This window comes from Mesoplodon mirus, assembly GCF_964341445.2.
Source record: "Mesoplodon mirus genome assembly, chromosome: 9".
Lineage (NCBI taxonomy): Eukaryota > Metazoa > Chordata > Mammalia > Artiodactyla > Ziphiidae > Mesoplodon > Mesoplodon mirus.
In genome coordinates, this window is record NC_138985.1 from 30,278,622 (window position 1) to 30,298,424 (window position 19,803).

Below are 19,803 nucleotides of genomic sequence, written 5' to 3' on the forward strand. Positions count from 1 at the left end.
CCCTCACCAGGCTGTAAGGAGACACTCCAGTCCTTCTGGGGGAATGTCAAAGGAGGCCAAGCAGGGTCCAGGACACTCATTCCTGGCACTGGTCACCAGCACATATTCCCAGGTGTGCGTGGAGGCCATGCAGGGTCTGGATGTCCTCCCTGGCCCCTCGGTAATGCAGCACCCCTTACCCTCTGCACTGGGCGGTGTCAGAGAGGCCTAATAGAGAGTCAGGACTCTACCACTGCACAGCCGTAATTAAGACACCCCATGGCATCAGTGGAGGCCACGTGAGGGGTGGTGATAAGGTGGTCCTATCCCACCCAACCAGTGAGGAATCAGTGGTGCCTGAAGACCTTTTGAGGAGCCAGAATTCCCACACCCACCCAGAAGTAAAAAAGAACACCCCCAACTTGGGTGTCAATGGAGGGAAAAGGGAAACTGGAACCCCTGCCTGGACAGCAGCAAGGGAGTAACCACACCTTCCCCTGCCAGACTGATATTAGAGAAAGCCAGCTAACACAGGCAGTCTCAATAAGGTCCAGAGTTTCATATAATGACCCAAATGCCAATAAAAAAATCACTCATCATAACAAGAATCAGGAGATCTTAACTAGATAAAAATAGACAATTGACAGATGCTAATTTAGAGATAACAGAGATGACAGAGTTATCTGACAAAGATGTTAAAGCAGCCATCACAAAAATGCTTTAATGGGCAATTACAAACACCCTTGAAACAAATGAGTAAGTAGAAAGTCTCAGCAGAGAAATAGTGAATACAAAGACCTGGGCTGTGAAACTTAAGGAACCAGTGAAATGCAAGATACAACAATAGAAATTGCCCAATTTGAACAACAGAAATAAATAGAATGAAAAAAATGAACAGAGCCTCAGGAACCTGTGGGACTATAACAAAAGATCTAATTATTATGTCATTAGAATAACAGAATGAAATAAGAGGGAGAGGTAAGAAGTACTTAAAGAAATAATGGCTGAAAACTTCCCAATTTTGGCAAAAGACTTAAACCCACAGACTCAAGAGACTGAAAGAAGTCCAAAAAGGAAACAATCAAATAAATCCACACCAGGACATATCAAAGTCAAATTCCTAAAAATTAATCACAAAGAAAATATCCTAAAAACTGTGATAGAAAATAACACCTAAATTACAGCTGAACTAGAGCAAAAAAAAAAAAAAATTTACCAGAGACAAAGAGGGACATTCTATAATGATAAAAGGGTAAGTCCACCCAGAAGATATAGCAATGTCAGTATAGTCACTAAAGAACAGAATGGTGAAATATGCAAAGGAAAAAGAACTAAAGAGAGAAAGGGACAAATCCACAATTATAGTTGGGACCTCAGCACCCCTCTCTCAACACCTGATAGGAGAATTAGACAGAAAATCACCCAGGACTAAAGAAGTCAACAATATTGCCAACCAAAAGGATCTAATTGGCAATATACAGTGCACTGCACCTCAAAAGAGAAGAACACACATTCTTTTCTAGAACTCAGGAAAAGTATACCATAAAACCAATTTTGAAAATGTTCACAAAACTGAAACCATACACAGTATGTTCTCCAACTACAATGAAATGAAACTAGAAACCTAAAATAGATGACAAGGAAATCTTCAGATACTTGAAAACTAAACAACACACTTCTAAATAATCCATGGGTCGTTCAATGAGGAAATTTCAAAAGAAGCCAAGTGGAAAATAATTTGAACTGAGTGAAAACAGAAGTGCAGTATACAGATATTTGCAGGACACTGATAAAGTAGTGCTGGGGGATATATTTATATCACTAAATGAATAATTAAAATAGAAAAACTTTCAAATTAATCATTTAAATTTCTAGCTCTAGAAACTTCAAAAGATGATAAAAATAAATACAGAACAAACAGAAGGAAGAGATAATAAAAACAGCATAAATCAGTGAAATTGAAAACAGAAAAACAATAGAGAAAATTGAGGAAAGAGAGAGGTGTTTCTTTAAAAACATCAATAAAATTGCCAAACATCTAATAAGACTGACAGAGAACAAGCAAGTTAAGACACAAATTATACATATCAGGAATCAAGGGGATGTCACCACAGACCTTGAAGACTGAATAATAAGGGAATACTACAAACAACTTTGTATATATAAATTTGATAACATAGAAGAATTGAACCAATTCCTCCAGAAGCTAGCACAACTTACCCAATATGAAATTAACAATTTGAGTAGCCCTTTAACTGCTAAAACAATTGAATTTCCATTTAGAAAACATTTTGAATTTCCATTTCCCCCCTGCCCGAATATCTAGGCCCAGATTGTGTCACTGAAGCATTCTACCAAATGTTCAAATAAGAAAGAATATTCATTCTTTACAATCTATTCCAGAAAGAAGAAAAGGAGGGCAAACTTCCTAAGTCTTATCATGAAGCTAATATTACCCTGTTATCAAAACTAGACAAAGGCAGCTCACATACCCACAAAAGAAAACTATAGACTAACATCCCATATGAATACAAATGCAAAAATTCTTAATGAAATACCAGCAATTAGAATTCAGCAATATATAAAAGAATTATGCACTATGACCAAGTTGGATTATTCCAGGTATGAAAGCCTGGTTCAATATTCACATATCAATTATTGCAATGCACTGTATTATTCATTAAAAGAAAAATCACAGGATCATATCAATTGATGCAGAAAAAGTATTTGGCAAAATCCAACACATATTTGTGATAATAACTTAGCAAGTTAGGAATGAAAGTGAACTTTCTCACCTTGATAAAGAACATATATGAAATAATACAGTTAACATTATTCTTAATGGGAAAGACTGAGTGCTTCCCAACTATTATACATTGCATGTTTGTGTCCCCTCAAAATTCATATGTTGAAATCCTAACACCCATGTGATGGTTTTTGGAGGTGAGGCCTTTGGGAGGTGAGTAGGTCATGAAGGTGGGGTCCCCATGAATGGGATTGGTGCCCTTATCAAGAAACTCCAGAGAGATCTCTCACATTCTCCCCCTTCTGAGGATAAAACAAGGAAATGGCCATCTCCCACTTGGAAGAGGGCCTTCACCAAAACCCAACCATTCTGGAACCCTTCTCTAGAACTGTGAGAAATAAATTCCTATTGTTTATAAGCCACCGAGTCAATGATACTGTGTTATAGCAGCTGGAAAAGACTGAGGCTCTCCCTAAGATGAAGAGCAAAGCAAACATGTTTGCTCTCAACCCCCTTATTCAACATAATGCTGGAAGCTTTAGTCCGTATGCTAAGACAGGAAAAGAAATAACATGCATGCATAGCAAAATGAAGAAATAAAAGGGTCTCTGTTTGCAAATGCCATGATTATCCACATAGAATCTCCCAAGAAATCTACAGTAATATTTCTAGAACTAATAAGTTCAACAATGTCATATGATAGAAGATAAACCTATAAAAATGAATTATATTTCTATATGCTAGCAATGAACATGTGGAAAACAAAACTAAAAACACTATACTGTTTAAAACCTCTCAAAAATATACATATAAATGCTCACAGAAAGGAAGACCCAACATAATTTTGAAATCAATTATCTTCAAATTAATATACAGGTTTAAAGTAATATCTATCAAAATCCCAGCAAACTTTTGCAGGTATAGTAAGATTATTCTAAAATTTATATGAAAAGGCAAAGCAACTAGAACAGGTAAAACAATTTGGAAAAAGAAGAATAAAATAGGAGGAATCAATCTACCTGATTTCAAGACTTATTTATAATAATAAAATTTATTTGGCATTGATTGACAGGATTGAGGTATAGCTCAATAGAAGAGTATAGTGAACCCAGAAATAAGCTTCTCAAATATGCCCAACTGATATTTTTACAAAAGGTGTAAAAACAATTCAATGATGCTGGAGCCACTGGTGATCCATAGAGAGAAAAATGACCTCAACCTGTCTCACACCTTAATTATAAAAATAAACTCAGAAAGAATTTATTAACTTTTTAGCAAATATGCAAGAACATGTGGGTATCTATACATAAAAAAATAAACTATTTTCTTTTGCATAATATGCCAAAATTAACTCAAAATTGATCATAGACAAATGTGAAACATACAACTATGAAATGTCAAGAAAAAAACTTAGGAGAAAATCTTTGTAACTTTGGGTTAGGCTAAGAATTCTTGGAAACAACATCAACACATGAGCTGTTAACGAAAACAAATTGATAAATTGGACTTCATCAAAATTAAGAACTTCTCTTTGAAAGATACTGTTTCAAGAATGAAAAAATAAATCACAGACTAGGAGGAAGTATTTATAGATCAGATATATGGTAAAGAACTCAATACTTCCTTCCTCCTAGTCTGTGACATTGGTATTGCTGATCTTTAGACCCCACTGTGTGTAATGCTTAGATTTTCTTAAAAATAAAAAAATCACTTCCTCTTATTAAAAAAACCCCTCAATACTAATAAAACAAAAGATTTTAAATGACAGAATTTGAACTTCACTAAAGAAAATATGGGTGGTGAAAAAAATCACAGGGAAATATACTTGACAGGGCTGGTCTTTAGGGAAAGGCAAATCAGAATTGCAGTGAGTTACACTGCACACCTACTAGAATGTCTAACATGAAAAGATGGTCCATACTTTGTGTCGACAAGGATGTCAAGAAAGTAAGACTCTCATACCCTCTGAATGTAAACAATGCAGCCACTTTTGAAGACAGTTGTCCATTTCTTAAAATACTAAACACAGCCTATGACCCAGTCTTCCACTTCTAAGTTTTGCTCAAGAAAAATGAATGCATATGCACATATGAAGACTTGCACACAAATGTTTCTAGCATCTTTATTTATAATAGCTCCAAACTCTTGAGAAACCACCCAAAAGTCCATAGAGAGGTGAATGGAGAAACAAATTGTAATATATCCCAGTTGTGGAGTAAACTCAACAATAAAAAGGAATAAAGTATGGACACGTGCAACTCTATGGATAAATCTCAAAATAATTATGTTTAATGAAAGAAGCCAGCCAAAATAGAGTACATACTGCTTGATTTCATTTATAGAAAAATCTAGAAATGCAGATAACTCTCTAGTGACAGGAAGCAGATCAGTGTGGTGGGGTGGAAATGGGGAGGAGTAGAGAGCGATGAGAAGGACTTATGAAGTGGCCTGTGGCTCAGTCATTGCTGTCCTCGGAAAGCCCTTTTGATTATTTAGCCCTTTTGATTACTGTTCCAGCAAGAGGAACAGCGCTTACGCAAATAATGATGCTCATCACCTCAGCAGCCTTCCTCCATCAGCCAAATATAACTCCTTAACCAATGACATATCACAGTTTTCAGAGACACGATACTTGTACTTGATTATTTTAAACAGAAAAAAACAATAATGCAGAGAGGTGGATCTTCTCCTTCCCCAGCGCGGGGCTCCTCCTGGGCGCGAGCTCACTCTCTCTCTGGCCCCTGCGCCTGTCTCTAGGGCAGCTCGGGGCCTGGCCTCTCTGCCGGTGGCTTCCTGACGCTGACGAGTGGCTTGGCTGTTCGTGCCAGTGTGCGGAGAGGCGTTGTTGTCTTCAGCTGCCTCAGTCACATGATGCACATGCACCAGGCAGGTGCATGGCAACAGCTGAGGGTCCAGATGCCACAGGAGGACCTGGCGGGACCGCCCACATGGCCTCCTACCTCCAGCTCTCTCACCCCACAGCCCTTTTTCTTAAACATCACCCATAACCTTTATTTTTAAATTAAAAAAAAAAAAAGCATTCCTACAGAGAAAATGTCACCCAATTTCTCAGATATTACCACTACACTCTTACACACCAACATAAAACTCAGCAAATATTTTAGTCTAACATAAACCATGTGAATCACCAGTCATCTGCTATTCTGCACACTACTCCGTGTACACAATAGCAGATGACTGGTGACTCACATGGCTTATGCTGGACTGACTTGTGCCTCTGAGGTCTAAGCGGAACACCTGATGTTGCACTTGGACATCAGCAGTGCAAGTCACGGGGGTCCTCTGTGAAGAGCCCAGCCCCCTCTTATGCCTTCTAGGCCCCTTTTTGTAAATTGTTCTAGCAAATACTTTTTATAATGAGCCTTTGGGGAGAGAGATGATTAGCTTCCCCTCCAAACCGTGGACTCCTTCACGTGGGGCATCCTTCCTTGGTGCCTCGCCGTCTCTGTGGGGAGGACCGGCCTGGCCCCTGGGGACCGTGCCCACGCAGGCTGAACCGTTGAGAGATTCAGATTGAAATTATTATCATTCCTCTTCTTTCCAGCTGCCGGAGCAGCCATCTAAAATTTAGCCACATGAAAAGAAAGTAAGTAGAGATGTAGTCGTTTGTAGTCCAGGTTTCCTTTTTCTCCAACCAGGCCTTTTTTTTTTTTTTTCTTCTTTTTTTTAAACCACTAAATCCTCTCTGGAACTGACAGGAAAGAAATGAGGCTGGAAACCTGAACTTGCATTGTCTGCCCCTGCAATCAGTGGTGCGTGTTTCCTTTGCGAGAAACCTCCCTGACTTCTCAGGCCAGGATGTCCTCCGTCAGCCGGTAGCTGTGAGGAAGGCGTTAGGACCGGGTTCTGGGAGGAGGGAGGGGAAGCCACGGCTGGAGCAGGGCAGCCCAGGCGGCCTGCGGCCTCGAGGGGACTTGGGACCGTCTGCCGTGCCTCCACGACCCCCTGGGGAAATTCCAAATTCCTCCAGGGCTCTCCTGCTGCCCCCAATTCCGTATGTCACAGGCCCATCACTTTTCTGCAGGAACACGCTAATTCCATTCTCCGTGATTTTGTTTTCTATTCCAAGGCAATTCAGTAAATCCTAATGTGCTTCTGCCACTTGTGGGGCATCTTGCTCCGTGTTAGGAACGTGCATCCAGTGGGCCGGGGTGGGGCAGGGCTGTATGTGGGTGGAGGAGGGACTCGTAGATAAACGCCCAGTGCTATTCCCTAGGGAAGGGGTGTGCCCAGTGTGTGAACCATCAGGGCTGCGGGCTGGGACTGTCAGGACGAGATTCCAGAAGGAGGATTTAGCCGCTGTCACGGTGGAAGAGGGAAGGTGGGCCAGTCCAACAGAGGTGATGACACATACACGTCACCTAGCGGTTCCCTGTATATCCAGCCGCTGTGAGCCTAGAGGGTCGGTAGCCTGCTCACAGGGCCCTGCCTCTCGTCCCTCTTCTGAGGCCCCCCTGCCATCCCGCCCCTGGCCCCCCCAGTTCACTCCATCAGCAGTCCCCTTCCTGGAGTCTCACTCCTCAAATCTCTGTCTCACCCAGACCTCCTTGCTGAGCACCAGGCTACAGGCCACGGCCCAGGGCCTGCTGTGACACCGCCAACAAGCACGTTCACATTCCCCAAGGCTCTTCCCCCTTCAAACCTTGATATCCCTCCCATTCTCCCATTCTCCCGTTTTAGCAACTGACAGATCTGGAGGGCCCTGACCTGGGCACAAAACCCTACCTCACGAGGCACCACAGGTTCTACCCGCCGAAGACCACATGTGCTCAGAGCACAAAACTCCCTGCTTTCAGGGTCAAAATTTTTAAAATATTTTTGCAAATTTGAATAACCTTTAGGGATGAAGATACACCAATCAAATTTCTTCTCTTAGTATTCAATACATGAATTTAGTTCTATTTACATATTTGAAAGCAAATATTTTATCATTACATTTGCAGGTTTTGCTCTCTCATATTCTTGCAGCTATTCTGTACAGATTTTTAAAAGGCCTTTTAATGGTATGATTACCAGTGTTAGCTCTGCTTTTTCTTTTTTCTTTTTAATAGACTATTTTTTAGAGGAGTGCTCCTTTTTGACTTATTGGCATTCCAACTAAATTGTTTGAGGTATAGTGTTTTTTGCATAACTACAAATGGTGAAACTGTAAGTTTTACTTTAAGAAGGAACTACCCAACTGGGTAATATAAGGGGAGTTGTTTTTTTCATACTTTCTGTAACTGTGTATTTAACAAGTCTAGAAAAATAATATGACTAGTTAACATTTGTATAGAGCTTACTCTTTGCCAGCCAGTTTAAGCACTTTATATATATTAACTCATTTAACCATCACACCTACTCTATGAGGTAAATATTACTGTTATTGCCATTAAAGATACCAACCAAAGCATATTTAGTAATTTGCCCAAAGACACGAAGCTAATGGGTGAGGGTGCTGAACTTTAAATCCATATTTCTCCTGCTCATAAACAATTTTAGTTTCTTTAATGTTTTATTATGAACTGTCTCACATGTACACATTATTTAACTTGAGTTTTCTGGAGTATTTTTGCTGAGGTACAATTCACATACCATAAAATGTGGAAATTGTAAGTGTACAGCTTAATGCATTTTGACATATGTATGCATCCCTGTAATCACCTCCCATTTCCCTTACCCAGAAAATTCCATCCTGCTGCTTTCCAGTCCACCATCCCCTGTTGTCAGAGGCAGTCACTGTCCTGAGAGTTTTTACTTTGTTCTCTCTTTTGGAGGCAAAACCAAGGAGAATCCAAGAGAATGGACTCAAAAGAGACCACAATCCTTTGTCTCTGGCTATTATTGCTCAAATGTGGATTCATCTTATTGTGTGTATCCACAGTTTTTGATTTTTATGGCTGAGTGCTGTGCCATTGTATGGATATAAAGTAATTGGTTTAATTGTCATTTTTTTCTCACTTTTAGCTGCTTGGAACATTTGTATACAAGATGTTCTGTGGACCTACATTTTTGTTCTGGGAGTTAAATACCAGGAATGGATTCTGGGTCGTCTAGTTGGTGCATGTTAAACCCTGTGAGAAATGGAAGTGGTACTAAAATTTGTATATTCCTATTAGCAATAATGAGGTTTTCAGTTGCTGCACATCCTTGTCAACACTTGGCATTGTCAGTGCTTTTTCATTGTGGCCATTCTGTGTGTGAAGAGCTATCTCGTTTGCATTTCCCTGACGACTAATGATGTTGAGCATCAATTAGCAATATTTTTTTTATTCTGTGAAGTGTCTGTTCAAGTTTTTGCAAATTTTAATGTGGTTCTTGTGTTTTAGTTTATAATACATAAACTATTTATATAATAATAATTATCAATGATTAATAATAATTATGTATACAAGTCTATATTACAGACATTTTCTTCTAGTCAGCAGCTTGTCTTTTTGTTATCTTAATGGTATCTTTTTATGAGCAGAATGTTTTAAGTTTTGATAAAGTCCAAATTTCATTTTCCTCTTTTTGGGGGGAGTAGCACTTTTTATGACTTGATTAGGGAAACTCTACCTAGCACTGAAATCACATATATGTTCTCCTCTGATTTCTTTCTAGAAGTTTTATAGTTTTAGCTTTTACATGTAACTCTATTATGTACTCAAATTATTTGTTTGGGGGTGGTGCTGACAGGAGGGGGTCTATGTCAGTTTTTCACTATGGGCTTAGCCAGTAGTTTTGACATTTTTCTTGAAAAGGCATATCATTTTCCCATTGAATTTTGCCCAATGAATTACCTTGGAAACTGTCAAAATCTATTGATCATATATGTTTTTGTCTATTTTTGGACGCTATATTTTATTCCATTGATTTACATGTCCATCCTTATGCAAATATCACATTGTAGTTCTACTATAAGACCTATAATCACATGGCATAAACCCTCCAAAATTGTTCTTTTTACCAAGGTTGCTTTGGTCATTCCAGAGCCTTTGTATTTCCATAAAATGTGAAAATATCAATTTATGCTATTATGCTGCTGGAATTTTTATTGGGAATATGTTGAATAAATAGATATATTTGGGGATAAAGGACATCTTAATTGAGTCTTCCAACTCAATTAAGCTTAGTATACATTTCAATTTACTTACATCTTTAATTTTTCTCAGTGATATTTTATAATTTTTAGTGTGGAAGTCTTACACATATTTTGTTCAACTTATTCCTGTGTATAGTATCTTTCTTTAAATTTATTTTAAAATTGTTTGACATTATTACATTAACATACGATTGATTTTTGTTATTCTGGAGTCCTGCAACCTTGATAAGTTCTCTTATTATTTCTAATAGTCTTTAGTAGAGTCCACAGAATTTCTATATATGCAATTATACCACCTGAAAAGTGTTACTTATTTAAACTATTTGTTTATCTTTGTCTCCTAAGGCTAGTTAGGACCTCTATCTGGTATACTGTTGAATAGAAGTGGTGCTGAAACTATAAATTCTTTCAGATTGTATCTGTCTGAAAAGTGTGAAAAGTAATCTCACTGAACATAGAATTCTTGATTGGTTCCTTTTTGTCTTTGATCACTTTAAAAATATTACTCCATTTTTTTCCAGTTTGGAATGTTTCTGTACTCAAAAATAAAGCAAGCATTTATTTTCAACTTAGTTACATGTATGTAATGCTTATCTTTTTCTCTCCAGTTGCTTTTTTTTTTTTTTTCCCAGTACGCGGGCCTCTCACTGTAGTGACCTCTCCCATTGCGGAGCACAGGTTCAGGACACGCAGGCTCAGCGGCCATGGCTCACGGGCCCAGCCGCCCCGTGGCATGTAGGATCTTGCCAGATCGGGGCACGAACCCATGTCCCCTGCATCGGCAGGTGGACTCTCAACCACTGTGCCACCAGGGAAGCCTGCTCCAGTTGCTTTTAAAATCTTTATCTCTGGATTTCAGCAAATTTACTATGATGCGCTTTGCTATGTTTTTGTTTGTTTGGTGTGTGTATATATCTTGCTTATAATTCACTTAGATTCTTGTATATGTGGAAATATAGTTTTTATTAAAATGGGAAAAATTGGCCATATTTCAATTTTTTTCTCCCTCTTGCCGGGACTCCAAATACAACTACTTGGGCCACTTAGTATTGTCCACAACTCAGTGAAGCTCTGTGTTTTACACTTTTTTAGTTTTTGTTTCCCTCTGTTTTCATGAAGCAACTAATCTGCTGTTATTTTCATCCAGTAATATTTTAAATTTCAGATATGTTATTTTTTATCTTTAGAAGTTGCATCAACCTTTTTACATCTTCAGTTTGTCCTCTTACTATGGTTCATTCTTTTCTTCAAATTCTTGAGCATATTTGTAATAACTTCATCATAGTCCCTGCCTACTAATTCCATTATCTCTGGCATTTACGCTTCTATTATGATATCAATTAACTGATTTTTTTTTTTCTGGCTATGGCCCACTGTTCCCCGCTTTATCACGTCTACTTAGTTTTAGTTGAATGCTGGAAATTATGAATGTTGCATTCTTGAGTGACTGGATTTTTCTTTTTTTTCTCTAAAGTGTGATGAATTTTGTTTTGACAGACATTGAATTACTTGAAGATTATAAGCTTTGTTAGAGTGGATCTAATTTAGCCTTAGTAGTGAAGCATGACTGTTCTGGCATCTCTAATAAAAGCCTGAGCTTGGAATGTGTAATAAACAAAAGTGTGGTAGGTGGAGATATGAGTAAAGATTCTATCTGTATTTTTCAACTGGTACTTTTCTCATCAAAGTCATGAATAACCCTGTGATTGCTGAATTCAGTATTTTTATGTTCTTTACCTTTCAGGCTTCTCTGCCACATTTGATTGTTGGCCTTTCCCTCCTGGAAATGCTCCCTTGCCTCAGCCTCCATAAATTTGCTTTATCTACTCCTCTTCTTCTTCATATCTTTTCTGTCTGTGTTACTGCATTCTTCTTAGAACAACCTCCTAACTAGACTTCACAGTGTCCAATCCCAATCTCTTCTAATTTATTCTTTGTACTATTATTTGTGTCACTTCTTCAAATTTTATGTCACTCTCTTGATTAAAATTTTTCTAAAGCTATTTATAGTCTTTAAGATGAAGCCCGGACTGCCCTGGTGGTGCAGTGGTTAAGAATCCACCTGCCAATGCAGGGGACATGGGTTCGAGCCATGGTCTGGGAAGATCGCACATGCCACAGAGCAACTAAGCCCTCATGCCACAACTACTGAGCCTGCACTCTAGAGACCATGAGCCACAACTACTGAGACTGTGTGCCACAACTACTGAAGCCCATGTGCCTAGAGCCCATGCTCTGCAACAAGAGAAGCCACTGCAATGAGAAGCCCTCACACCACATCGAAGAGTAGCCCCCGCTTGCCGCAATTAGAGAAAGCCTGCGTGCAGCAGCAAAGATGCAACACAGCCAAAAGTAAATAAATAAATAAATAAATTTAAAAAAAGATGAAGCCCAAGCCTTGAAGTTTGACCACATAATCTCTAGTAATATGTTTGTTGTTTGTCCTTCTAGCTTCATTTCTTTCTATATTTATGCAGGGACTCCTCTATTACCTTGTTGACTTGTAGGGTTGACTTGTAGGTCTTTGAACATTCTAAGTTTTCTCTTTCCCTCTATCTTACCACTGATTCCTAAGTTATTCATCCTCTTTTTGCCTGACTCTCTCTACATATTAATCACAAGCCAGATCAGGCATTATCATGTCCAGGAACCCTCACCTATAACTGATGCAGCAGACTTCCCCATGCCCTCTTTGTGGTCCCTCACACTGTATCCTGCACAATCACTGCACTCCAATCGTGAATCATAAGTACCTTTTTGTTCGTCTGTATCTCCTACTGGACTGCAGGTTTCTTCAAGACAGAGTCTGGCTCAAAGCAAACATCAATAAAGATCGTTTGAAATGCCCCGGGAGAGGAAGGATGACTAAAGTCTGTATCATTAGGAGCAAAGTCAAGTTTATACAGAGTTGTAAGCAACTGACCCATTTGTACTTGGTTTAGAGTATGTGTTGTAAGGGAATGAAACATAAAGTATGTCTGGATAGGAAAATAGTGGTTAGATTGGAGACAGCCTTGATGGCAGACAAGGGATGCTGGATTCAAAGGAGACTTTACAGGATTTTTAAAAAGATAACAATCAGAATTGAGTTTTGGAAATAATTGTATTGAGCAAAAAAGCAGGACAAAATTATCCATGGGAACAAGAATGAGAGGAAGACCCAGAGGAGAGCAGGTTATATTGGTCCAGGTCAACCAGAGTCCTTCCTCCATATTTTTAAAGTGTGTATAATTAATAAAAGCATAAGCTTTAGAGTCCACAAAATAGAAATTTTAAAAAGGATGTAAAAAATTTACATTTCAAATGTAAATTTAAAAAAAAGCACGGGAGGAATTGTCAAGTGTGAAATAGGTAAAAAATAGATGTCAGCATTTTCTGCCAATGGAGGAAACTCAGCAAGAGAAGCTGTGGCAGGAAGTGAGGGTCTGCATCCCTGAGGCCAGTTGACCAGTGTCTCTTGTGCTGGATGCTCTGTTGAAAATGCAGTACCAAATCCTCCCATTCCACACGATCTCCTTCATAGCAGAGGTGGATCCTGAGCTGATATCTTTGAGTTTCCAGCTTCCATGTCAACATTTCAAGGCATTCACACACAATTTGGGAGACAAAAGAGAAGAAGAGGCCATTTTCCTCCAGCATCAGCTCCAGGAAGTAGCTGAAGTCATTGATGGTGACTTTCAATGACTCCAAAATATCTTGATAATCATCTCCTTGGTCACTAAGAGCATCTATTATGATTGGTAGCAGTTTCCTTACAATCTTTGCACATTATAATTTTAAAAAATAGTCTTTTGACCCTTCTCCAACAGACTTTTCAATCGTTATATAAGTCTTTAACTGCCTACATTAATTATATCTTTACTCAAAATATCTAAAAAGACTTCTGTTTTTCTAAATGAACTATCACTGTTAGAATATTTGGTTTCGGAAGGGATTTGGAGGTAACAGGAACCACAAAAGTGGGAATTTGAGACTGATTATTTAACCAGGTATGGTTCAAAGGTAGAATTAATTTTACCCCAGTGGAAAATTGGACACTAGCTGTTGCAAGCATCGAGTCACATTAACTATTACCACTAATTACTTGGAATGAAGCACCAAGGGAAGGCAAAGCTTTGGTAGACAAAATAATTAGCATAGTGGAGAATTCATTGTGATGGTGAGGAGGTTACAAGGACTAGGGAGTGGACAGACTGCTTCTCTCTACTCAGGAGTACATAAGAAGAGAAAGAAACAAAATTGAGGATTTAAAATTCCAGAACAAGGCATGGTTGGAAAACTAAGCAGTTTCTGTGTCTGTCTCTAGAACATCAAATATCTCTTGTAGCTTCAGGTTCAGTGCTTCCTAAAAACTGCATCAGAGTTTGATCTTTGGATTTGCTGAAGTACCACACAAGGTGATTTGACATCTTGACAGATTGCTTAAGTTACAATTACAACACTGGGTGGGAAAGGTGAGACCCTGACAATGAGAATGGAAACTTTTGAGCAGATGCTGATAAATCAGAGTGCTCCACGTCCAACATTCCTCAGGTTTCCTTTACCAATAAGAACATGCTAAAGCTAAATAAGGTGACTGCCTGCTAAATTAAAAAAAAAACAACAAAAAACAATCCAGAGCCTTCTAGAATAATAAAAAAGTATGCAGGAAAAATAGAAAATCACCCAATATAACAAGAAATAGGAATATCATAACTTGAATGAGAAAAGACAAATTGTCATCAACATTAAGATAAATCAGATGTTAAGAATATGACAAGAACTTTAAAGTAACCATCATAAAAATAATTCAACAAGAAATTAAAAATTCTTTTGGAAAAAATAAAAAATAGAAAGACTTAACAAAGAAGTAGAATTTATGTAAGAAGATCCCATCGTAAATCATAGAACTAAAAAATGTAATAACTAAAACAAAAAAATTGTCTGAATGTGTTGATAGTGGAGTGGAGATGTCAGAGAATAGAATCAATGAACATGAATACAGGTCTAATGAATTTAATTAATCTAAACAGCAGAGAGAAAATAGACCAAACAATTAAACAAATAAGAACAGAGTGTGAAGAACTTATGACACAGTAACCAAAAGTTAACATTTGCCTCATTGGAGTCCCAGAGGACAGGAGGGAGAGACTGGGGCTGAAAGAGTACTCAAAGACATAATGGTTGAAAACTCAAATTTGGAGAAGGAAACAAACCTATAGATCCAAGAAGTTGAGAAAATCTTAAGCAAGATAAACCCAAAGAAGTCCACACCGAGAACACATCATAATCTCTAAAAACAAAAAGAAAAAAATCTTGAAAGCAACCAGAGAAATGATTCATTCATTACCTATGGGAGAATATCAATTCAAATGACAGCAAATTTAACTTCTGAAACTATAGAGACCAGAAAAAAGTGTCATAAAAATTTTCAAGTACTGAAAAATAAAATAATTGTCAACCCAGAATTCTATTAATATATCTGGTGTAATCATCCTTCAGGATGATTGAAACAAAAATTATAACACCATCTGACATTCAAGACAATGATGTTTTAAAAGTGGGAAAGATTTGGAACCTAAATGGAAGTAAGTTTTCCATACTTCACTTGAATTGGTAAAACATTAATAACAGTAGACTGTGATAAGTCACATGTATATATTGTAATATCCAGAATAACTACTAAGAACATCTTTACAAAGAGATATGTGTAAAAACACTATAGATAAATCAAGATGGACACTATAAAGGAAGGAATAACCCAGAGGAAAGCAATAAAAGAGAAACAGAGAAATGAGGATTAAAGGAAACAAATAGATAATAAAATGTCAGATGTGAGCTCTAACATATCAATAATTATAGTAAATGTAAATGGCAGTAATCTACCAATTAAAAGGCAGAGTTTGGCAAAGTGGATTAAAAAATTCTCTATTGCTCTATTAAAAATTCATTTCAAATATAGCAACATGGATAGACTGAAAATAAAAAGAGGGAAAAAGATACACTATGGAAACATTAATTTTTAAATACTAAGAGTAACTATATTAATAGTAGATAAAATAGACTACAAAGAAAAGAATAAGAGTCAAAGAAAGATATTACATAATGGTAAATGATCAAAGCCTGTAGGAAACCCCAAAATATAAGAAGCAAAAAATGACAGAGCTAAAAGGAGAAATAGTTAAGTCCACAATTATAGTTGGAAACTTCAACACTCATCTTAGATACAGTTATATCTACCTAATAGCAAAATAGCAAGTGTATGTATAAAAGGTCTCAGAAAAATGATTGATCAATTAATAGGATCTAATATATATCTTATTCAACAAGAACAGAATATACATTTCTTTCAATTGCTCAGAGAATATTCAATATATGTATGTATATATGGAGAGAGAGAGGATTGAATGAAAATGAATATACACCATTTCAAAATAGGTAAGATGCAGCTAAAGAAGTGTGAAACAGAATTTACAGTACTAAATGCTCACATTAGAAAAGAAGAAAAGTCTTGATAAATTGTCTAAATTTCTACCTCAAGAAACTAGAAAAAGAAAAACAAAAAGCAAGTAGATGAAAGAAAATAATAAAGATAAGACTAAAAATCAATGAAATAAAAAACAATAGAGAAAATCAGTGAAACAAAAAGCAGGCTCTTCAAAAAATATCAGTAAAATTGATTAGCCTCTAAAAAATAACTGACAAAAACAGAAGAAACAAACAATCATCAATATCAGGGATGAAATCAAGGATATCTCTAAAGATCTCACAGCCTTTAAAACAATTCTAAGGTGACACTGAAAACAACTTTCCACTCAACAACTTGAATGAAATGGACTAATTCCTCAAAAACCACAAATTACCAAAAGTCAGCTAAGATAATCTGAATAATTCTACAACCATAAGAGAAATTAAATTTGTAACTTAAAGGCTCCCAAGAAAGGAATTTCTAGACACACATGATTTTACTGGAGATTTATACCAAACATCTAAATAAGAATTAACACTAGTTTTACATAATCTCTTCCAAAAAACAGAAAAGAAAAAAAATACTTTCCAACTTATTTTATGTGGACAATATTACCCTGATACAATAATGCTCAAAAACTTCTAAGACACTACAAAAAAAAATCAAAACTCTCATGAGCTCAGATATAAAACTCCTCCAGAAAACATTAGCAAATTGAATCAGCAATAAATAAAAAGAATTATACACTGACTGTGGTATTTATTTCAGGTATGCAAGAATAGTTTAACATTCTAAAATCAATATAATCTACCATATCAACAGGCTAAAGAATAAAATTTAGATAATCACATCAGCTGACAACAAAAATAATTTAACAAAATCCAATATCCATTTAACCAGCAAGTTAGGAATTGAGAGGAAGTACCTCAACCTAATAAAGAACACAAAAAAACCTCTACAGCGTACAGAATACTAAACAGTGAAAAACTGAATGCCATCCCCTTAAGATCAGGAAAAAAGCAAGGCTATCTTCTCTAATCACTTTTATTTCTCAACATAGCCCTGTGCATTCTAGACCCTGAAGTAAGGCAAGTAAAAAAGCCATAAAGATTGGAAACAAAAAAATAAAACTGTTTTGTTTGAAGATGACATTTTTGACTTCATAGAACACCACCAAAACCACTATAAAAAACCCTCCCAGAGTTACAGGTAAGTTCAACAAGGTCCCAAAATACAAAGTCTACATACAGAAAACAATTGCATTTTTATATAGTAACAATAAACATATGGAAAATGAAACTAAAATATAATACCGGTTATCGTCATTTCTAAGAAAATTAAGTACTCATATACAAGTATAACACAACATGTACAGATTCTATATGATGAAAGTTACCAAATACGAATGAAAGAAATTAAAGACTGCCAAAGTAAATGTAGAGGCATACTATGTTCATAAATTGCAAAATCAGCATAGTAAAGATGTCAATTATCCCAAACTCACCTTCATGTTTAATTAAATTCCTATCAAAATCTCAGCTATGGGGCTTCCCTGGTGGTGCAGTGGTTGAGAGTCCACCTGCCAATGCAGGGGACATGGGTTCATGCCCCGGTCCGGGAAGATCCCACATGCTGTGGAGCAGCTGGGCCCGTGAGCCATGGCCGCTGAGCCTGCACATCTGGAGCCTGTGCTCCGCAACAGGAGAGGCCACAACAGTGAGTGACCTGCGTACCACAAAAAAAGAAAAAAAAAATCTCAGTTATGTTTTTTGTAGACTTAGACAAGGTTATCCTAATAGTCATGCAGAAAAATAGAGGCCCTACAATAGCTAACACTATTTAGAAAAAGAAGAAGAAAGTCAGAAGAATCACTCTACCCATATTATTTCCTATTATAAATCTGCAGTAATAGAGACTGATTGTTATTGACAGAAGGTCAGATACATAGATCAATTGAACAGAATCTAGAACCCAGAAATAGACCCACATAAGGACGTCTGAATGATTTTTGACAAGTTGAAAAAGGAATTCAATGGAAGAAAGGTAGCCTTTTCAAAAAATGATGCCAGAAAAACTGGACACCAGAAGGAAAAAAAAAAGAAAGGAGTGTCAACCTAAGTCTCACAATTTATGCAAGTTTATCTCTAGATGGATCACAGACTGAAGTATAAATGCAACACAATAACAGTTTCAGAAAAAAAATAGGAGAAAATCCTCAGGATTTAGGGCTAAGTAAAGAGTTCATAGATTTGACACAAAAAGTAAAATCAGTGAAAGAAAATTCATCAGTTGGACCTCATCAAAATTAAAATTTTTTGTTCTGTGAAACATTCTCCTATGAAGATGAAGAGACAAGCTATAGATTGGAGAAAATATTTGCAAACAACATATCTAACAAAGGACTAGTATCTTGAATACATAAAGAACTCTCAAAATGAAACAGAAAAAAAAAGTCCAATTAGAAATGGCAAAATACATGAAGAGACATCTCATCATAGAAGATGTGCAAATGACAAATAAGCCCACGAAAAGATGTTCAACATCATTAGCCTACAGCAAAATGCAAATCAAAACCACAATGAACAATTACTACACGCTCATAAGAATGACTAAGATAAATTGTAAAAATACCAATTGTAGTTGAGAATGTGGAAAAGTGGATTAATTATACACTACTGTCGGGAATGTAAAACATTACAGGCACTCTGAAAAGCAGTTTGATATGTTCTTATAAATCTATCCATGCAACTGGCTAAAAGGTACATATGATCTCAGTATTTTCCTTACATCTACACTTGAACCAATGATTCTCTCAAGAAAAATTTAATAAAAAATGTTAGCCACATGTTATCCTCATCTTTGTTCCTCATATGTCAGAACAATCAGGCTTGAGACAACTTGGAAAATCCTGGATCTTGGTTCCCATATTTAGTTAATTGATTAGCCAACACTTACATCATGTTTGCATTTTACTTCTTTATCAACTTATCAATACAAAGCACAATTCTACACACCTGGTCCATCTGAACTGTTAATCATGTACAATGTGAAGGCAGATTCCCCTTTTCCTTACACCTCTTGCTTTTCCCACTTTCTGAAGCCTGATAGTTCTCTCCATAGTACCCTGGGTGCTGCCTCTGTTTACTGTGTTCTTCCAGGCAATCTTCTCCCAATTCCCATCGTATTTCAGCCTGGAAAGGACTTTATTTCCCAGGGTACTTTGTGTTATTTTTCTATTTTTCAGATTTGGGGACATTCACCAAGTTCAGAGGATGAACATGTGTGATTCTAAAATTGGGTCTTTGTATATAGGAAATGTCAACTTCTGGAATATCTGCTCTTAGCCATTTACTTCAGTAAACCAAAACTTGAGGACCCCTGCACAATGATCTTTTCCCTGATTATATTTCCCATCTCGCCTCCTCAGCTCCCTCTCTCCTATCTTTCTCTTTACCCACACTTTATCTACCCTTATCTAAGGTCACTTTGCCTGGGTCCTCCTCTCTGCTTTTTCATGCTATTTCTCCTTCTAATATATACTTAACT